Here is a 16,057-nt window from a genome sequence, read left to right as displayed (position 1 = left end):
CTCAAAAATTACTTTAGCTATATGGCCCCCATAGCTGGGTATCAAGCGCATATCAGTGGGTCCCCCAGGATGGGGTGATGTGATCAACCAATCCGTTCCAGCGGACTGTGAGCGCCTGCTCCCCGTGGTGGCGCATTGTCAACGTGGCTGTCTCTAGCAAGATCAGAAGCGCCTTTAGAACTAGGGTCTGCACGTGTAAATTTACTGGCATGCCCGCAGATGACAGTCCAATCGACTGGGTGACCAATAGAGGCTTCGTACTCATTATCATCATCATCATCATTATCATCATCACTGGAACCCCCCAAACTACTCTGGAGGCTAGTCTGGTCATCAAAGCGAGTGCGTACTTGGTGCAGCGTACTCGAACGTTGGGCCTCATTGTCTCTGGCCGCCTGTTTCTGCCTAGCTTGCCTAGCAGAACCCGTAACCCTCCTCTCTTAAGGGTCCCTTCTGAGTAAGGTAGGCCTAGAACTATTCCCGCTCAACAAGTGTCGAAAAAAACCTTTCCTTTTCCTTGATTACCAACCATTTACTACAATTTTGATAATTTAATTAACTATTAATAATAAATTAAAATAATAAAACATTACGTTAAATTAACTACATGAACAAAAGACAATAATTAATTAACATATTAATCCTCGAATGACAAACAATTAATTTAATAAACATTTAACAATATAAACTAATAAACATTTCAAAAATAATAACTATTAAATTAATAAACATTTAATTAGTATATTATATTACCTAATAATTATTATTTTGATTTATTATAATTATCGTTATAATTTATTTTCAAAAATAATAATAATAATAATAATAATAATAATAATAATAATAATAATAATAATAATAATAATAATAATATTTTAAAAAAAAATTTTAAAAAATAATAACAATAATAATATAATAATAATAACTATAATAATGATAATTACAATAATAATAATAATAATAATAATAATAATAATAATAATAATATTATTATTATTATTATTATTATTATTATTATTATTATTATTATTTAAAAAAATAAAATAAAAAATAAAAAATAAAAAATAAAAAGGGCGACTCCCCCTTTTAATTTTTTTTAAAATTAAATTCGTTTAGAAATTAGCTCGAATTATTGCTTTCATTTTGAATTCCTTAGCTTTAGCTTTATAAATTTTACATTTTAATTTAGTGTTTTTAGAGTGATAAAGGTGTTAGTTGGTGAGTTGGAGTATATATAAGAAATTTTAAGTTCAGGGGCACTATCGTCAATTTATTAAAATAGGGGTGGTAATAAAATAAAAAGAATAACGATATAATATTTAAGAATTGCGTAGAAATTTGGAATAAAGCAGGAAGAAATAACAAAGTAAGCGGCGACAAGCGACATAAGCAGCTACCAGACTTGGACTTTCCAACTCTTCTGTACTGTCTAAACAACTCCCTCTTGTTGAATGATGACTGTCATCCTTCAACAATTACTGTATCCTCCGTCGATTCAACCAAATCAACAACCAACACAAAAGTTATCCCAAAATAATTGGACTTTTTCAATATCCTTTGCTGGCAGAAATTTCTTACTGATTGGAGCATGGCAACTCTAATCACCGAAAGGGAGTGAGGATCGGGGTGAGAGTGAGGGAAGGACGAGGAGAGAGTGGGTGAAAGGGAGGGACGTTTCTTCTTAAACCCAAAATCATAATTACATTGCCAACTCTACCACATTATATGCTGTGCTATGATCTAAATGTGCCCATAGATATACATAAGTACTAACACTCATTGAAATGGATTAATTCCATCTTAATCAGAGACTTATAGAAATGTGAAAAGACTCATTTGAAAGGTCATATATTCTCTGAAATAGTTGATGAGAAAAAGATTGATGCTTTTCACTGAGATAAATATTAAAAAATAAAAGTTGTTGAGATATAATGTGAAAGGTAATTAATGAATATAGTGTGAAAGTTAATTAATGAATTTACCCTTATGTGAATGCATTTAATGTAATTGTGGATGAACTTGCCTATAAATATAGAAGTTCACCATTGTAAAAACTATACCAATGAGTAAAAAACATCTCTATCTTCTAACTTTTACTCATTCTACTTCCTCCTTATCTCTCTAAGTTTTAACACATTATCAGCATGAGTTCTACCCTTAATCATCAAGAAGGTAATATTTTTAAAACCTAATTAAGCATTTTTCTTCATCGGTACCCACAAATGGACCAACAATCAAATGGTGTCAACATCATCATCCAAGGTGTTTCTAACACATTTTTATATTTTATAATTGAGCATAATTTCATACCCTTCACTACAAACCCAGCAAGGACTGATTTAAATCAGCTCCGACATAATAATCCCAATAATACTAATGGTCCACCAGTACCACCAACTCGTAATTCACATGTACGACCAACTAATAATCCACCAGTTCCACGAATTAATATTCCACCGGTACGACTAACAAATAATTCATCAACACAACCAACTAATAATGCCCCAACAACAACAACAACTGAAAATAAGCCCTCACCAAGAAATAAAAGAACAAAAGAAGATGAGGGAGAATCAAGTACTAAACGTTGCAAGATAAATTGAAATGACCCATAAAATAATTTATTGGATAATACGTCACCTTTACGGATGACAAGGACACTTTATTGCTTTTGTTATTGTTTTATTTTATACCGTCTATATGGCTGGTTAACTTTTTACCGCCTAAATGGACGGTTAGTATTATTTATTTCTTTTGTTATCCTTTAAACCGCTTATATGGCTGGTTAATTGTTTTTCTTTTACCGCCTAAATGGACGGTTAGTATTATTTTTTTTTATTCTCGCATATTTATATGTGCATTTTTTATTTGCAGTATTTGCATTTATATCCATGTGCCTTTTTTATTTACCTTTTACTTTACGTATTTCTTTTAAGTATACATAAATAATACGGTATATTTTACAATTTGAGATAATCCTCTATAAAATAGGATTACCCCAATTTTTTTTTACCACATACCCCTTATCCTTTCAACTTTACTCTTTACATCAAAAACCCTCCTTTTTCTTCTTCCTTCCACCGAGAATGTACCACCATCACAAAAACAATCCATCTTCTTCCTCTTCTCATACTTTTAGATTTGAAGAAAATTTTGCCAAACTCAAATTATATATCTCCTTAATTATGAGTTTGGTGGTTCTTCTTGTAGCATTAGGAATTAAAATAATTATGAAGAAATAATTTATTTTGAAGAAGAAGAAACAAAATGCACATGATTTTCTTTGTCATATTTTCTTTTGTTTGTTAGTGCATTTTGTATGATAAATTATACTAATATATTATGTAAATGCTATCTTTTTTGCCCTCTTTAGAAATTATTGTCTTTAATTTTTTTTTTCGTTCTTCTCCTTGTTATTATTATTATCATTCCTCTTGTTCTTGATTTATTCCTAAATTTATTATCTACAACAAATTCATAACAATAAACCAATGGGGAGAAGATTATGAAATTAAAACATCATAATTTTTCTAATGCTTTATTATTATGAAAATATAAGAATTATTGCATTATCATATACTTACAAAACAATTATATATTATGTAGCAAGTATGGCAGAAATTACCAAAAGGCTATTCAACATATTAGACTTAACTGGACAAAAATTCTTAGAATGGAAAGAAGATGCCATCATGAACTTAGAAGCTCAAGGACTTGAACATACTGTATTGGAAGTAAAAGAAAAGGATCCAATAGATGGAACTCAAGCTACCAAAATAAAGGTAGCTACAAATCAAGAAAAGGCCAAAGCCTTAGTCCTCTTGAGGGATCATATTCATGATAGCCTTAAATCTGAATATTTATTCATAAAAGATCCCAAAACATTGTGAGACTCTCTTGTTGAAAGGTTTGATCACCATAAAAGGGTGCTTCTTCCACAAGCTAGCCATGAGTTCAAGAATTTAAGATTTTCTGATTTTAAGACTCTCAGTGAGTATAATTCAACATTATACCGAATTGCATCAATGTTGAAATATTGTGAGCACCCGGTGACTGATGCAGAAATAATTGAACTCAAATTATCTACTTTTCATCCATCAAACATTATTCTGCAACAACAATATAGAGAAAGAAATTTCAAAAGATATTCAGATCTGAGTGTAGTACTCTCACTGGCTGAGCAACATAATGATCTTGTCTGGAAAAATCATAATATGAGACCTATTGGATCTCAAACTATCCGTGAGACACACTCTACTAAAACACATGTGCCTGAAGCACATGCTGTTGAAAATAAAGGCCGTGGAAATTATAATAACCGTGGTAGAGGACGCGAAAATTTCCGAGGAAGAGGACGAGGACGAGGTTGTGGAAATTTTTATGGACATGGTAGAAAGTTTCAAGGATTCGGTAGAGGCCATTTTTCCCAAAATTATCAAAATGATCATTACAATAATATTTCTCGAAGGGGAAAACAAGTTGGATATCACAATAAAAATAGCCCTCAAGAAGAAAAAGAAAGTATTTGTTACAAATGTGGCATGACAGGGCATTGGGCACGTACATGTCGTACTGCCAAACATTTGGTGGAGCTGTATCTAGCTTCCCAAAAGAAAAAAGGTAAAGGTGTGGAAGCAAACTTTAATGAAGCAAGCACCTCAATGCCTAATGTCGATCCTTATAATAAAGCAAGCACGTCAATGCCTAATCTTGACCTTTCAGACTTCTATTTAGATGGCGATGAAAATGATAAAGAATATGACGAAGATATTTGAATTTTTCTTAACAATGTTGTAGTGCTTATTTAATTGTATTTTCGTTTTATATGCAATCTCCTTTTTATGTATTGATATCACCTTATGTTAATGAAATTTTATTTTAACTATCTATTTATTTAATATGAAGATATGGATCAGTTTGAAAATGGAGTCAAATATCAATGCCTCCTAGATAGTGGAACAACTCACACTATCCTAAAGCACAAAGAATACTTTTCTGAGTTGAAGATGGTGAAAGCAGATGTCACCACAATCTCTGGAACCACTACACTAATAGAGGGATATGGAAAAGCTCAAATAATACTTCCTAATGGGACAAAGCTAGTAATTAATGATGCTTTATATTCGAGTAAATCTCGACGAAATCTCATAAGTTTCAAAGATGTACGCCAAAATGGTTATCATTTAGAAACAATGACCGAAAATCATACTGAATATTTATGCATCACATATGAAAAATGCGGCAAGAAAAGCATTCATGAAAAATTACCAGCATACTCATCGGGATTATATCGCATTAATATAAAACCGATTGAGATAAACATGGTGTCTAACCAGAAGTTAGATAATAAAGAAATGATAAATTTATGGCATGACCGATTGGGTCATCCTGGTGTGGGAATGATGCGAAAAATTATTGAAAATTCAATTGGGCATTCAATGAAGAAAATGAGAATTCCCCAACCAAATGAATTATCATGTTCTGCATGCTCACAAGGCAAATTGATAATCAGACCATCTTTAAATAAAATTGCTACTGAAACTCCTAAATTTCTAGAAAGAATTCATGGAGATATATGTGGGCCAATTAATCCTGCTTCTGGGCCATTTAGATATTTTATGGTATTGATTGATGCCTCAACACGATGGTCACATGTAAGTCTCCTACAAACTAGAAATGTGGCATTTGCGAAATTACTTGCTCAAATCATTCGATTGAGAAATCAATTTTCAGATTATACAATTAAGCGAATAAGGCTTGACAATGCCGGAGAATTTACATCTCAAACTTTTAATGATTATTACACGTCAATTGGAATTGACGTAGAACATCCAGTAGCTCATGTTCATACTCAAAATAGTCTGGCTGAATCATTGATTAAAAGACTCCAATTAATAGCAAGACCATTATTATGAGGTCGAAATTGCCATCATCTGCGTGGGGACATGCAATAATACATGCATCGTCATTGATAAGATTGAGACCAAGTGCTTATCATAAATATTCACCACAGCAATTAGTGCATGGTCGAGTACCAAATATATCACACTTGAAAATATTTGGATTTGCTATATATGTCCCTATTGCGCCACCCCAACGTACAAAAATGGGTCCACAAAGAAGGATGGGAATTTATGTTGGATTTGAATGCCCATCAATTATCAAATATTTAGAACCAATGACTGGTGATTTATTTAATGCTAGATTTGCAGATTGTCATTTTAATGAAATAATATTCCCATCCTTAGGGGGAGAGAAAGTGGACCCAAATAAGAAGGAAATAGATCTCACATGGAATGCAATGCACTTGAAAATATATGATCCAAAAACGAATGCTTCTGAACAAGAAGTTAGAAAAGTTGTCCATAATCAATATATTGCAAACAGATTACCTGATGCATTTGTAGAAACAAAGCAAGTGACAAAATCATATTCCTGCCGCAAATGTTCCGGCACGAATTGAAATTCCCACTGATAACAAAGCCACTGAAAATGAATCTATTGCATGCCGGAAGCGTGGAAGATCACTTGGTTCAAAGGATTTGAAACAAAGAAAATCCAAAAGGGTGAATGAAATGGCAAATGTTATCAATATTACTTCTTCAATGAATTGTAAAGAAACAAGTTTTGGAGATGAGGATGAAAATCTCAGAGAAGAAGAAAATAATGATATCAAAGATAACAATGAAATTTCAATTAATTACGTTTCAACTAAAAGGCAAATAAATCGAAAGAATGTTATTGTTAATGATGCACTTGCTCATTCAATCGCCACCGAAATAACGCTTGATGAAAATGATATAGAACCTACAAGAATGTCGGCATAGGAATGATTGGCCAAAATGGAAAGATGTTATTCAAGCGGAATTAAAGTCACTTGAAAAATGAGAAGTTTTTGGACAAATTACCCAAACACCAAATGGTATAAAATCGGTCGGCTTTAAATGGGTGTTTGTAAGAAAAAGAAATGAAAAAGATGAAGTGGTTAGATATAAGGCACGACTTGTAGCACAAGGTTTTTCCCAAAGACCAGGGATTGATTATGAAGAAACGTATTCTCTAGTAGTAGATGCGACTACATTAAGATTCTTGATAAGACTAACTGCTTAAACAGTTTGCAAATGCGACTTATGGAAGTTGTGACCGCATATTTATATGGTTCACTTGATACAGATATTTATATGAAAGTCCCTGAACGACTTAAGTTGCCAGAAAACCACCAATCACAAGAAATTTTTTCCATAAAGCTGAAAAGGTCACTTTAAGGACTAAAACAATCTAGAAGAATGTGGTATAATCGTCTTAGTGAATATCTCTTGAAAGAAGGATTCAAAAATGATCAAATCAGTCCTTGTGTATTTATTAAACGGACTCAATCAGGATTTTCTATAATTGTAGTTTATGTTGATAATTTAAATATCATTGGAACTCCCAAAGAGCTTGAACAAACTGCAAACTTTTTGATGAAAGAATTTGAAATGAAAGATCTTGGGAAAACAAAGTTTTGCGTTGGACTACAAATGGAGCACTTAAGGGGTGGAATCTTTGTACACCAATCCAACTATACAGAAAAAGTTCTAAAAAGATTTCATATGGACAAAGCTCATCTGCTGAGCTCTCCAATGATAGTGCGATCATTAAAACCAAAAGATGATCCATTTCGACCTTGTGAAGAAGACGAAGAGATTCTTGGCCCTGAAGTGCCACATTTAAGCGCAATTGGAGCTCTGATGTATCTAGCTAATAATACAAGACCTGATATTGGTTTCACTGTTAATTTATTAGCTAGATATAGTAATTCACCAACAAAGAGACATTGGAGCGGAATAAAACATTTGTTCCGCTACCTTCGAGGAACTAAAGATCTTGGACTATTTTATAGATCAAAGCAAGATGCTACACTTGTTGGATATGCAAATGCTGCATACTTATCAGATCCCCATAAGGCTAAATCACAAAATGGATATGTATTCACATATGGAGGTACCGCAATATCTTGGAGATCCACGAAACAAACACTGATAGCTACATCATCAAACCACGCAGAATTAATCGCCCTTTATCAAACAAGTGGAGAATGCGTTTGGTTAAGGTCAGTAATTAGTCACATTCAAGAAGAATGTGGGATAAACTCGATAATAAATTCTCCAACTGTAACTTTTGAAGATAATACCGGTTGCATTGAACAAGTTAGTGAAGGCTTCATAAAAGGGGATAAAACCAAACACGTAGCACAAAACTCTTCTTTGCACATGACCTCTAGAAGTACAAAATAGTAAAAGTCAAACAAATTCAATCAAGTGAAAATCTTGCAGATCTATTCACAAAGTCCCTTCCATCAAAGAGATTCGAGTAACTTGTATATAAAATTGTAATGTGTCATCTACGAGATATATGTTGAACTCAGGAGGAGAATCATATTCACTGCACTCTTTTTCCCTTCGTTCAGGTTTTTATCCCATTGGGTCTTTCCTGACAAGGTTTTTAACGAGGCAGTATTAAATAGAAATATTATAAATATTTTATTCTTTTTACATAATTAGAATGCATTCAAGGGTGAGTGTTGAGATATAGTGTGAAAGGTAATTAATGAATATAGTGTGAAAGGTAATTAATGAATTTACCCTAATGTGAATGCATTCAATGTAATTGTGGATGAACTTGCCTATAAATATAGAAGTTCACCATTGTAAAAACTACACTAATGAGTAAAAAACATCTCTATCTTCTAACTTTTCCTTATTCTACTTCCTCCTTATCCCTCTAAGTTTTAACAAAAATGTTTTCTTCTTATACATTTTTCCTACATCAACATAATAAGAGTAGTTTCTCATATTGATAATTGTTATGAATGGTGTGACTTGAGTGCACATTTGGTGTGTGCATTCATGTGATGACTCTTGGGATAGAATCCCATAAATATGTCAAGAATGGGTGTATTAAGATGAGTCTTGATAATTGTGGTTTATGATGATGATTAAAGTATGGATTAATGAGGTAATGAAGTATGAGCTATTCATGGGAGTTATGGGACCTAATGAAGAAGTTCAAAGGTTTAAGAGGCTCTACTATGCAAGTCGAACAATACTGTCAGAAGCCCTCTGAAGTGTCGCTCGACCAGCTCGCTCGAGCGAGCTTCAAAATGGGTCGAGCGAGCAGACAGAATGCAACCAGAAACTTCCTGTAGTCCGCTCGACTAGGCTGCAAATTTTGATAGGTCGTTTTACTATCAAAAATAATTCCTAATTCACCTAACTAGTATAGTTGGGAAAGTAGGGTCGAACCACTGTGGAAGGACAAATAAAGTCACAATTTGAACCAAGTTCACTATTGCTAACGATCTAATGTTGGATTTTTGTTTATCTAAGTAGAACGCAAAAACAAGAGATGAATAAAATTCAATAATTAAAAACCTAGGGCTAAAAGGATTCACTATGCATCGATCATGATTCATGAACAATAATTGGGATAGGAATGAATATAGGCGAAGGAAGATGTTGCTCTCGCAAACAAATTCGACAATCAAACAATAAAACAAGCTATCGCGATTAAAGCTTAATTGTTCAAAGAAGGAAATCGTTCACTCAAACTCGCAACTCTCGCTTATAGAATTGAGCGAATAAAACTTGCAAATTGGCCAAACATGCAATCAATATAAAACCCATCAATTGAATCGCCTAGACAAACCAAATTTAAATCCTAAAATCAAACAAGAATCATGACCTTTTGCATAGTTTCACCAAGCCCTAGAAATAAAACTACTCACTAAGCATATTAAAACTAACAAGAGATTCAACAATTAAATTCATGGAGAAAATCAAATTCAAATCTAATGGAGAAACAAACATTCAAAGATAACAATGATAAACAAGAACAAGAGATTAGAATTGAAACTAATACCTTCAATATAATTAAAATTACAATGTTCAAGTGTTGATTAACAATCCCCCATGGTAAGTAATATGAGAAACCTCTTCAATATCAAACCATCCAAACAGAGAAAAAACTGTCTCCAAAATTCCTCTCAAAAGCTATTTATATCCCCCTTAAAAGAGATCGGAGGATATGGGAAGTTACAAAAAAAAATAAATAAAATAACTGCTTGACCTGGCCGGGTATGTGGAAACCCGCCTGGGTACGCAGCAAAGCATTTTAATCTTCAATGGAAGCCTGGCCGAGTATGTGAAAACCCACCCGGGTATGAGAGTCTCACCCGGCCGGGTATGTGGAAACCCGCCCGGGTATGAGAGTCTCACCCGGCCGGGTATGTGGAAACCCGCCCGGGTATGAGAGGCTCACCCGGCCGGGTATGTGGAAACCCGGCCGGGTGCGTGTGGCAACTTTTTCCTCCAAATAGCGTCTTCAAATTCTTCTAAGTATCAAGTGCAAACCCGGTCGGGTATGTGGAAACCTACCCGGGTATGAGAGGCTCACCCGGCCGGGTATGAGGAAACCCACCCGGGTATGAGACCTGGTCAGCACAAAAATGACCTTTGAGTAGCTTGTGACCTTCCAACTTGCAAATCTCGCTCCAAGAGTCGATTCCTAGTATAATTAGAGCTTTGCACCTACGAAATAGATAAGAAACAAACACTCCAACCAAGCATAAAAACCAATAGAAAATTGAGCAAAATACGCGAGAAATGCTATGAAAATACAATGGGGGCATGGTAGAAAATAATATATAAAATACACACATCAAACTCCCCCGAGCCGAACCTTTGCTTGTCCTCAAGCAAACAAGACAAGGTTCTAAGAATAAAAGTATGCTTCACCCTATAAAAGCAACATCGCAAAACACTCGTGATCACATCCTCTCAATCAAAGCATTCAAATAGTTCAATACCAATCCAGGAGTAAAATATCATACAAGCGAATTCAAGCCTTATCACTAAGGAATAACGAGAAATCAAGGAAAGAGTTCTCACGGGTGACACTCCTCTATCTGTGGCGAGTATAAAATGTACTCGGTCGCTTTCCGCCCACAAATATGCAAAAGATGTGCATATGAATGAATTTTTGTAGCCTAAAATGCTAATAAGGCACCCTCCCATCTGAACAACACTCATGTGTTTAAAAGGGAAATAATATCACTCGACCTATAGAAGTCGACTCGAAATGCATCACATACTCTTAAATCTTGGCAAGATATTAAATCGAGGAAACACATATAACTGCATGATTGTCAAGAAGGTCATTATTAAGCTTGTAATGGGGTTTGGGTCAAAGGTAGGATTCAATTTGAAAATATGCGAGCTGAAAGTCTATTTTGGGGGAGCATAATCTAAAAAGTAACGTAGCCTAAAGATGAGGCTAAAACAACTCCAAATAACTTCAACTCATAACTACCGAACCAACCCAACTAATGGAAAGCACCGTCATATCATCATCAAACGATAAGAGATTTACAACTTGCAAAGGTGAAAATGTACAATAAAATAAAAGATGTGAGACAAATTTTTCCTTTTTTTTTTTTTTCTTTTCTCCTTTTCTCCTTTTTTTTTTTGAATTGAAACTACATAAATATGAATAATGAAAAGATGGTAACATATGACAACCCAAGAGGGTTTTTCTCCTCTTTTTAATTTCTCTCTTTTTTTTTTTTTTTTTAGAATTGAAATTGAACAATGAAGAAGATGATGATATATGACAAACTAGATAAGCACACTCCAACAATGAGGAAATAATCAACCTAACTTAAGTACCCCATGCACGTAAATGTGAGCCAGATGACAGAATATATACCGCCCACTAACTAACCAATTGCTCCCCCAAGCTAGACTTGGGTTGATCAAATAGGGTCAAAAGGTTTATAATGCGGTTAGTTATGAAAGAAAATGTAGGGCTTAAAATAAAGGATCAAATGGCAAATAAAATAAAGGATCAAATGGCAAATAAAATAAAGGATCAAATGGCAAATCATGACTTTGAAAACAATTTTGCACGGCTTCTAGCAAGTGAGGGCCTTCTATCATGCTCATCATGCAATTACATAGCTAACAAGACCAGTACCAAGCCAAAATGAAGATCAGTGATACACCAGGAACTAATCGCTCAAGAAGATAATAGTGAGATAGAAATCAAAGTCCAAATCCTTACAAGGTAAACTCTTCCTTGTTCCAAACAATAGATAATAATGCTCAAAAACACAAGTTTCAATAATACTAAGGAATCGGAAAAAGAACCCAAAAGTCTACAATGACCAGTCTCAGCAATCACAAGTGTTAAAAATTTCAACCATAGGGCACAGGGAAACATACTTTGTCAAAAAGATCCAAAGGGGCATCGAGGGAGAAAGAAATACATTACGACTAAGAAAGCAATACAATATTTTTGGTCACATGTAAACTCCCGCTCCTAATGAGTGGTACAAACCATGCAACAATCCTAAGAAAGCAATAAAAACACTCAAAGCTAAATTATGAAAAGAGTTAGGAAGATCTCACCAATTAACTTCATAATGCAAGCTGAAGCACAAAAATTCATCACGTTATCCAAAGCGCGACTTGCAAAAGAACCTGCAAGAGGAGAGACACAACCAACTCCAACCAAAACAACTACACTAAAAGCGGTGGAATATATACAAGAGAGTAAGCTAAAGCAACAATCAAGACTCCCCCCCAAGCCAAATCAAGCACTGTCCACAGAGTTTGAGAGGGGGGCAAGAGCCCACTAACCCATGGGGTCAAAGTCATTATCCTGCTGCTCATCATCATCGTCATCATCCTTTCAAGCATCTCAACTTTGCATATAGGCCGAACTAACCTCTGCACTCTCTTGCTCTTGCTATGACTAAGCTCTTCATTACAAAGAGCTTGTTCAATAGCATTAATTTCAGTCTTCCAAATGCTAGCATCACCTGTAGAAGATTCAAGACAAAGAACGGCCTCCAAAGGATCTTTCATAAGAGTTAGGGGCAAGTTATGATGACAAATCACATCAACTACATCAATAACATAGCATTTTTCCTCATGCATGGGACCTTTCAAAGCATTGCTCAAATTGAAAGTTACATTGTCATCCCCCACAGAAAGTGTAAGTCTACCATTTTTCACATCAATTACTGCTCCTGCCGTATGAAGGAAAGGTCTTCCTAAAATAATAGGAATTTGTTGATCTTCCTCCATATCAAGAACAACAAAATCAACAGGGATATAAAACTTACCTACCCTAACAGGGACATCCTCCAAAATACCCAAAGGATATTTAACAGAACGGTCAGCCATTTGTAGAGTAATATTAGTAACTTTTAGATCACCCATTTTCAGTTTAGAACAGACAGAAAAGGGCATCACACTAACACTAGCTCCTAAATCACATAAAGCTTTATCAATAAACAGTTTTCCAATGTGACAAGGGATGGAGAAACTACCAGGATCTTTCAATTTTGGAGGGGATTTATTCTGTAGCAAAGCACTACATTGTTCAGTAAAAGCAACTGTATCCACCTCACTAAAAGCTATTTTCCTAGTCAATATGTCCTTCATGAATTTAGCATAAGCAGGCACTTGTGTGATTAATTCAGTAAAAGGAACTGTTACCTGCAAATTCTTAACCACCTACAAGAACTTACCGAACTGCTTGTCAAGCTTGCTCTTCACTTGGCGGTTGGGAAAAGGAAGTGTGATGGGAGGCACTTGCAATGCCTCTTCTTTCGCTTTCTCCTCCTTGTGCACTGCCTCAGAAGATGCTTCATCAGTAATCGCTTCAGAAATGCCCACATCTTTCGAATTTGACTCTTCATTGTGAGGCATGGGTGGCTCATCATAACTCAACCCGCTCCTTGTAGTGATTGCATTGGCGGTCTCCTTGCCATGTGGTTGAGTAGGTTGGCCGGGCAATGCTCCTGCTTGTCTAGAGGAGCTAGATGCAGCTAATTAAGCGACTTGAGTTTCAAGCATTTTATTATGAGTACTGAGTTGCTCAAGCTGTTTGGCCATTTGAGCCATCATGGTTTTCAACTCCCCTAATTCGGATTGGGGTTGCTGGTTTTGAAATTGCTGTTGTTGATGGCCTTGAGGAGGCCTTTGGAAACCGGGTGGTCCTTGATTGGGCTGAAATTGCTGATGTTGCCCATATTGTTGTTGTGGTGCTTGTGGTGGAAAGTGTTGCTGTTGAGGATTTAACACATTGTTGCTGCGATATGACAAGTTAGGATGATTCCGAATTCCAGGATAGTAGCTATTGTTGTTGAAAAGAGGACGAGCTTGAAAAGCATTAACTTGCTCTGGCACTCCCATAGCTCCATTGGGATTAACAGAACACTCCATTAGAGAATGACCATGCATACCGCAATAATCACAAGCAACTCCACCTTGGCTAGAGGTAGCCATAGCATTAACGGGCATAGATGTACTAGCATTCATGCGCATCCCATCGATTTTCGCATTCAAAGCTGAGATTTGTGATGATAGAAGGGAATAAGTTTCAACTTCATGCTTCCCCTTCCTTGGTGCTTGAGCTGCGCGCCTAGATGAGCTATTCCATTGATTTTCAGCAAGAGTATCCAAGAGTGAAATAGCCTCAGAAGTTTGTTTGTTCATGAAAGAGCCGCCAGCCGCACCATCTACCATCCTCTTAGTCTCATTATCAAGACCATTATAAAAAGATTGCATAAGAAATTCCTTCTCAATACCGTGATGAGGGCACATATATTGGTAATCTTTGAATCTCTCCCACGCATCATGAAAAGTCTCCCCCGCATCTTGTGAGAAACTATAGAGCTTAACTCTGTAGTCATGAGTCTTATAACCGGGATAATACTTCACTAGAAAAGCATCGGACAGTTGCGCCCAAGTAGTAATGGTGTTGGGAAGAGAGTTATACCAACGTTGAGCCTTGCCTGCCAAAGAGAAACGAAAGAGGTACAAGTAGAGCTCGTCGTCAGTCATCCCAGTAATCTTTTGTAAAGAACATGCTTGAAGGAATTTTTGCAGATGATCAACGGGTTCTTCATTGTCAAGACCATAGAACTGATTTCCCGTGATCATATTCATAACATGGAATTTGATGTCAAAGTTTCCAGCATTAGTAGTCGGCATCCTAATCCCCGCGGTAACATTGCTAGCCTTGGGCTGTGTAGACTGCCTAAGAGTTCTCTCGGGAGCCTGACCTGCCATGTCAAGAGATTGAGAGGCTTGTTGAGCTTGTTTACGAGCCTCCGCCCTCCTTTTCTTTGCACTTGTGTGTGTTCTACGAGCAGTTGCCTCAACCTCAGGATCAAAAAGCAAAGGTTGTTTGTTGGTACTCCTGGTCATACACAAAAACACTAGAACAAACGTAAATACGCTCGAAGAACAGTTGTTCCTCGAGTGGATTAGCAAAAGCAAACACTAAATTCAAAAAGTAAAATTGTTGACCTTCCCCGGCAACGGCGCCAAATTTTGATAGGTTGTTTTACTATCAAAAATAATTCCTAATTCACCTAACTAGTATAGTTGGGAAAGTAGGGTCGAACCACTGTGGAAGGACAAATAAAGTCACAATTTGAACCAAGTTCACTATTGCTAACGATCTAATGTTGGATTTTTGTTTATCTAAGTAGAACGCAAAAACAAGAGATGAATAAAATTCAATAATTAAAAACCTAGGGCTAAAAGGATTCACTATGCATCGATCATGATTCATGAACAATAATTGGGATAGGAATGGATATAGGCGAAGGAAGATGTTGCTCTCGCAAACAAATTCGACAATCAAACAATAAAACAAGCTATCGCGATTAAAGCTTAATTGTTCAAAGAAGGAAATCGTTCACTCAAACTCGCAACTCTCGCTTATAGAATTGAGCGAATAAAACTTGCAAATTGGCCAAACATGCAATCAATATAAAACCCATCAATTGAATCGCCTAGACAAACCAAATTTAAATCCTAAAATCAAACAAGAATCATGACCTTTTGCATAGTTTCACCAAGCCCTAGAAATAAAACTACTCACTAAGCATATTAAAACTAACAAGAGATTCAACAATTAAATTCATGGAGAAAATCAAATTCAAATCTAATGGAGAAACAAACATTCAAAGATAACAATGATAAACAAGAACAAGAGATTA

The 16,057-nt window shown here is 35.5% G+C and overlaps 1 non-coding gene across 1 annotated transcript; it reads left to right on the top strand.

Annotated features, from left to right (window-relative positions):
- Nucleotides 1–14,631: 14,631 nt before the first annotated feature.
- Nucleotides 14,632–14,739, top strand: LOC130816749 (small nucleolar RNA R71). The gene has a single exon (XR_009043288.1). It is a non-coding gene; the product is annotated as a small nucleolar RNA R71 (small nucleolar RNA).
- Nucleotides 14,740–16,057: the final 1,318 nt, after the last annotated feature.

Source organism: Amaranthus tricolor, chromosome 6 (assembly GCF_026212465.1).
Source record: "Amaranthus tricolor cultivar Red isolate AtriRed21 chromosome 6, ASM2621246v1, whole genome shotgun sequence".
Taxonomy (NCBI): Eukaryota; Viridiplantae; Streptophyta; class Magnoliopsida; order Caryophyllales; family Amaranthaceae; genus Amaranthus; species Amaranthus tricolor.
The sequence above is the reverse complement of the archived record's forward strand: the minus strand, read 5'-3'. Positions and strand labels throughout refer to the sequence as shown.